The following is a 6,994-nucleotide window of genomic DNA, read 5'->3' on the forward strand; positions in this document are numbered from 1 at the left end:
TTTTCATCCCAAACAAGGCACATTGCCACTCAGGTGTAGGGGGCTACTATCAGGGTCAGCAACTACTGGGGCACTATGTAGGGATTTGGGCAGCAAGATGTCGGTTCACGTTGCACTTGAACTTCTGCATGTCAGTACAGTTAGGGAAGCAGGATCCTGGAATGGAATTCCAGAGTCTAGTGGTTCTGGGGAAGAAACTACTGGAGTAGAAAGATCTTTTACATCTAGGGATCTCTACTGTGTGGGGGTGGGATTTGGCTGCCTGTCGTGTTTGTCGAGGGTGTCTGTGTCGTGGGGGCACAAGTGTCTGCAGTTCGTCAGAGCATTCACCATTAAAATACTTGTAGAACAAGCAGAGGGATGCAACGTTTCGTCAATGGGACAGCGGCTGAAGCTTAGATGCCAGTTCAGGGCCTATCAGGTTGGCGACTCTCTTTTGAACCTTTTCTAGGAGCGAGAGACTAGTAGTAGACGCACCAGCCCAGATGTGACAACAATACTCCATACATGGGCGAATGGTGGCCTTATAGAGATACAGGATACTTTCAGGTGTCAGTAGTTTTCTAGCACGGTAGAGAGAGCCTACCTTTTTTGCAGCGGCCCTGGCAATGTTTGCAATATAATTGTTCCAGCTCATGTTTCCTGTGAACGTTAGGCCAAGCAGTTTGAAAGATGTACTCTCAGACAGGGAGTCACTGGCCATTGCTATTGGTGGCAGAGAAGGTTTCTTGTAGTTATTGAAGGAAACCAGTTTGGTCTTGGCAGCATTGAATGTGACCATCCATTTATGTCCCCATTCCACTACAGATTGGAGGTCTTCCTCTAGTGTTTTTTGCCATTTCTTTAGATATGTGTTCATTTGTTTTCCTGTCATGCCTGTTATAGAGTGTAGTGTCATCAGCATATATACCCATCTCACAGGCAGTTTTGTCGGGGAGGTCATTAATAAATATCAGGAACAATAGAGGTCCAAGAATAGACCCCTGAGGCACTCCCGCATTTATATCACACTGTTTAGATGTTCGACCGTCGAGGACAACCTGGATTTTTCTCTTATCTAAGAAGGATTTAATTATGCTAAGTATTCTACCAGTGATACTGTATGATTTAATTTTCCTGAGGAGACCCTTGTGCCATACCCTGTCAAAAGCCTTAGATACATCTCGAGCTACCGCTCTGCCCTCCCCCGCTTTGTCCAGTGAATGGTATATACGTTCAGAGATTACAGTGAAGATGTCAGCTGTGGAATGAGCTTGTCTAAATCCATATTGTTTGTCAGTCAGAAGTTTAGAATCTGTAAGGTGCCGGACTAGAGCATGGTTAATTATGGTCTCAAATATTTTGGCGAAAAGTGGGAGGAGGCTAATGGGGCGATAATTTGATGGATCAGTTCTTTCGCCAGAATTCTTGAATATTGGTACCACAGAAGCGGTTTTCCAACAGCCCGGAAAGCATGATTCATTAAGGCATTTGTTGTAGAGTTTGGAGAGAACTGGAGCTACTTCTTTATGTAAAATTTCAAATGTTTAAACCAGAGGTCAAATTTTTTTTTTAACTTTGACTCCAATTTTGCCCTCTTAACATTTATTTTTTTGGGCTGAAATCAAATTAAAAAGTTTGATTCATGTCCAAGTAACCTACATTTTAAATTTCCAGTGTTCAGACCCAAAATTGACAGAAGAGTTTGTTAGAGTTTTCAAAGGTCAAATCGTTGAACTTTGACCCCTTGACAGCAAAATTTCCGATTAAAAAGATTTTTTTCAAATCTCAGTACCCCTGATGTCAAATCTCGAGTCTTTAGACCGAAAATTGATAGAGTTATTTGGTCGGGAAATGTACACACAGACACACAGACACACAGACACACACACACACACATATTTTAACTTTTATAGATATATAGATTTGCATAAATTTAAAAAAAAAAATGAGAGATTTTTCTTTTCATGGTGGTGTAATTGTAAAGAAGTACCCTCCTCTATTTTTTTTTTTTACTTGTATCTTCAGTCCAAGCTTTTTGATTTGGTTACAAATAGGATCCTAATTTGAAATCATTTTTCCTCTTTAGTTTTTTTTTTAAGCGAAGATCCTAGCCTTAATTAGCCCTCAAATTATCCAACAATGTCCATATTAAAATATTTGTCCGAATTATTGGTGACCTTCATTATCAGTTTTTTCTCCTTGCTTTTCTAACTTCGTCTGCACCCCTGACCCTTAATTTCCTGTCTCATTTTCCAACTTATCAATAATTACCCAACTATGTAAGACTACAGTTATTAGGATTTTTTTTCGTCTGTTTATTATATTTTAGTTTGTAATAGCATTTGCATAAGGATAATCCCCCTCCTCCCCAGCTATAGTCAAATTAGTGATTCGTATTCAACTAAACCTCTAAAATCAGCTACGCTGAGTTCAAATCCTATCGGATCTACTCTGTTTGAATACAAATAGCATTGAGATAGGTATATACTAACATTTTTCCTCCAGCTATGGGTAAAATATTCACTTGTGTTCCACAACCTGTATACAATTAATCGCTGAAGTTTTGATCTGATGTATTTTCATCACAAAATAAACAAATCGAATAGATTCATTTGGATTTGAAATAAGAATCACTTTCCATCGATCCGTCTGTCATACTTAAGTGTAACGTTACCCAGCACGTTGTAGCCTCAGTCGCAAAGTAGACAAAGAATAAGAAAGAACTTCAACTCACTTTTTCTCACTGTAACAGCAACATTAAATTATTTCTTCATTCTCCCACCAGACGTAACCTCTCGTTATGGCCTTGACGTCACTCACATCTCTAACGTGATCCTCGAACATCATCCACGTCTTCTCCAATGTGCTCTTTTTCCTTTTGATAGTTTTTTTTCTTTACCGGTGACGTCATTTTGCATATATTTGCATATGCGCGTTCATGCTCTGTTACCTAAGTTTAAAATAACATTTTCATCATAATCATCAACATCAACATTATTATTATCATCATCATCATCAGCAGCAGCAGCAGCAGAGAGATGACAGTTGCTAAGTGGTTAACAACACAGGCTGGCAACTGGGTGTGTCGAGTTTGAATCCAGTTTGTTCCAGATAAACACTTTCACTTACAGATGTTGGCAACCTTCATATGATCCCTCCAGTAAATAGCTGATATTTTTCTTAAAAAAATTCTAACTAGAAAGATATCAGGAGTGGGGGGGGGTGACAACAAAAATCACCTGATTCATAAGGAAAGGAATGAATCCTCCTCCTCCTCCTCCTCCTCCAGCAACATTTATTTTTATTGTTTTTCATTTTTTTTTCTTGTCTGTTTTACATGCTGGCAAGTGTTGGCCAGAGATAGATTCGCTTGGAAATCAATTTCTAAAAGTCGGCCATGCCTTCATTTCTCTTTCTTTTGTGTTCATCTTCTCATGTTTTATTTAGCCTTCCCCAACTAACTGACCCTGCCACCACAGGTCTTGTACGCCTACTAACCAAATAACTCTAATCCTTTATTTCAAAGTGACCATATCAACAAAGTCTCCCTTTACTGCACACATTTCTCCTTATTGTCCAGATTTAATCTTTCTTTGAGCTCATTCGATCTAAGCCTATCTTTAAGACGGTCACATTACATATCCATCGTATAATTCTTACATTACAGTGTAACTCGGATATAAGAGACTTCCTTTCCGACATTTAAATCTCTCTTATATCCGGGTTACACTTATATCCGGGGTTCTTATATCCGGTTTACACTATACATTAACACAAGCTCTAATTTGGGACCAAAGAAAGTCTCTTTTATATCCGTTTTTCTTATATTCAGGTCTCTGTTTTTCTTATATCCGAGTTATACTCTATTTCTTTCCACCTAACGCATGTCTTCAATCCTTACTGGTTAGCTTTAATGTCATTACATCATCAACACTATGCAAACATGCCTAAGGCACACTTACAATAGTTAACACCAATAATAGGAATGGCACTTGCTTCATCCACTCCTAACTCTTGCAATCACGCTTGCATTTACTCCTTCCTATGTTTCAATGGTATCACCAAGTTAAAAAAAAATCCCAAACAGCATGAATAGTTTCACCATTCAAATATGCTTTCTCCACATCTGAGTTGTCATCCATCTCCATTGTCTTACACTTCTTGTTCACAAACTGGTTATCATCTCTTATGCTAACCGCTGGGATCAAAATGTGTAGCTGAGATCAAAGTGTAGTATCTTCAAATGTGATAGAAAAAGATTACATTCCTCAGAGTTTGAAAGATGCTGGATAAGAGTAGCAAGCTTGTGTGTGAGAAGAGGCGTCAAGTACGAGTACGTTCTCCGCCTAATGTATAGTACACGCGGTTTAAGGTCCTGTTGGCCCTCAGCCCTCTAAGGAAAGTTTTTAAGCTTCTAGACTCTTATCTAAGCTAGTAAAGCCTCTATCCATTTCCCCTCTTCTTTTCTCTTACACTTAAATACCACTCCCATTTAGAGATTGATCTACTTGTTTTTGGCAAACCAAAAAGCAGTGGACATTCTATCATTTAGAAAGGGTTGGGAGGGCCTTACTAATCAATTTTTGTTATTACTTGTTTATTCCCTATTCCCTCGTTAATGAAATGTTATTACTGTAAATAATTCAATAAAAGTTTTTCAAATTTGGGGTTTGTCTTAAGTTTGACAGCTCCTGGAGTGAATGTGATATTGTGGTGACTGATATGATTCTAGTTAAGAGTAGGATAGACAATTTTAAGTATTTGTGATCAAGGATGACTAAGGATGACCATTATCCCAACACTTTCGATTGGCCTTATGCTTAATTTGTTCAATTTTTAGGTTTTTATATTTTGTGCAGATAAATATTCCAAAGTGTAGTATCTGTCCTGATGCTACACTAAGTTAATTCTGTCTTTAGTCAGTGAAAGGGAAACCCTTTTAGATTAAGGCAACTTTTAATTTTTGACTCCTAATCTAGAGTGGCCCTTTCTGGGGAGTTGAATATTCCCTCACATTAAAAACGACCTTGTGTCAAATTTTGCTCTTGTGGGGAAGAAAATAAATATAGGAGCTACCTGTAATTCCACTGCATTTTTTTTGTGAACCCAATACTTACAAGTACCACAAAAGATTTGAAGAGGGGTGGGGTGTATGTCAGTAGGTTGAAAGTCAGGGATGAGTGTCATGTAAGAACGACTGAACCAAAATTTAGAAAACTTCTGTTATGGACATGCACTTATGTGTTCATCGCACAGGCCATGATCGTCTCACTTATTGTGTCAGTCGACAGTTGCTATTTGATCTAGTCAGCACTTCAACAAAAGAATTCAACCCTCTTAAAAAAAACTTTAAGTTTAAATAATAACAAATAAATATTATTTATTTATTTATTTATTTGAAGATTACAAGTGATACTCGTTTTCCTATGTACAGTAGCAGACTTGCAGAATGGGAGTTTTGCCTGATGAAAGTAAAACATATAAATCCAATTAACACAGTCATCCAATTAAGAGCCCCAAGAGCTCATCTTCTCCAGAGAGGTACATCAGCTTAACTGACTGCAAACCTTTAAAAAAAAACACTGCCTACCTCAAATGTGCAGATCCATCTGTCTGATTCACCCCCCCCCCCTCACAAAGCCACTCTCACTGCCTCCTCTTCTCATCAAAATGTTTCATGTTAGATTGATTTTGGCCTTAGTGAGTGGTTACTATTCAACCACTCAGAAGTTGACTATTCGAGATATTCACTGGTGATAATGATTAGGCAGTCTCCATGCAAAGAGCTTTATCTGTAGATAATCTTGGGCAAGACTTTTCTCGTATAGGTTGATCTCAGTGTGATTTCTTGTTCAATAAAATACTTTTTTCTTTTTACAAAAGGCCCAGAGGCCATTCGAGGATAAGGGTTAATGAATGTATGGTAATCAATGGGAGAGTAATCGTTAGTAGTGGAAATTTGGTAAATTGGATTACTTAAGGGGAATGGCTCATCAAGAACTTGTTTACATAGGACTTGAAAACAACCATATTGTAGTCAGCTGGAAAGCAGGGAAACGGAAGGGAGTTCTACAGACATGCAGTTCTAAGAAAGAAGCTTTATTCTTGAAATCTACGTTTAGGTTTCGGCACAGATAAAGAGTGGGGGAAATTATTGATAGTGGTTTCAGCTAGACGATTGTTTTTTGTGAAAGTTTGGCAAGGTGGACCATAGACTGGAGCTCAGACCTGCACTTACCATGAAAATAACGATAAAACAGAGAGGCTTGCAACGTCTCTTCTGTGAGAAAGAGGTTGCAGGGAAGAGAAAAGGGCATCCCCCACTAGGCTATGAAGTCTATTTTGAACTCTATCAAGGCAGGATAAGATGCTTCCAGCACCTCCTGCCCAGATGTGGCAACAGTACTCCATCCTTATTTTATTTCAGACAATGAAAATATTTGTTGGGAGGGCGGACGGAGATATTTTTAATTTTCTGCACCCCTCCTTCCCTTTTCCTTTTTCCAAGCATCCATCACCTGCAATGTCTGCCATGCGAGTGCACCATTAAAACATGGTAACCAGAATATATTTACACTGTAGTTGTAATGCCTTAAGTAGATTTTTTTGGCAGGTGGGGGTGGGGGAGTAAAATCAATAAGGCAAAACTCATCAGTGTACTTAATAACGTGTAAATCAGTGACCAGGCGTTATATTATGTGAAAACTATTTAAATAAAATCTATGAATATTTATGTAGTTGTATCTTTGATTTGAATTATTTGGCTTATTCGGACTACTGTTCTCATCAATGTGGCGCAATGAATAAAAGTGCTAACTAATAATCTAAATGACAGTCTTTTGGAGGTTGAAGGTTCAATCCTTAGGCAATACTAAGAATGCAATTAAGACTTCTAAACATTGTTGATGGAACGAGAACAAGCTACCTTCGGGGTAGCTGTTTCATACTCAGATTGGACTGGCATGACTGTGTTCTTTGTTGGTTCGAAGTGTGGTTTTTTGCAGTTCCTCTT

At 38.3% G+C, this 6,994-nt stretch overlaps 1 long non-coding RNA gene across 1 annotated transcript in view; it reads right to left on the reverse strand.

Moving 5' to 3' along the window:
- The window catches only part of LOC145292366 (uncharacterized), a 29,999-nt gene extending 27,168 nt beyond the window's left edge, over positions 1-2,831 (reverse strand). The window contains exon 1 of the long non-coding RNA XR_013869586.1: positions 2,717-2,831. This is a non-coding gene — a long non-coding RNA (uncharacterized LOC145292366). The remainder of the gene's footprint in view (positions 1-2,716) is intronic.
- Between the last annotated feature and the right edge of the window lie 4,163 nt (positions 2,832-6,994).

This window comes from Euprymna scolopes, chromosome 13, assembly GCF_053919585.1.
Source record: "Euprymna scolopes isolate OS-2025 chromosome 13, ASM5391958v1, whole genome shotgun sequence".
Lineage (NCBI taxonomy): Eukaryota > Metazoa > Mollusca > Cephalopoda > Sepiida > Sepiolidae > Euprymna > Euprymna scolopes.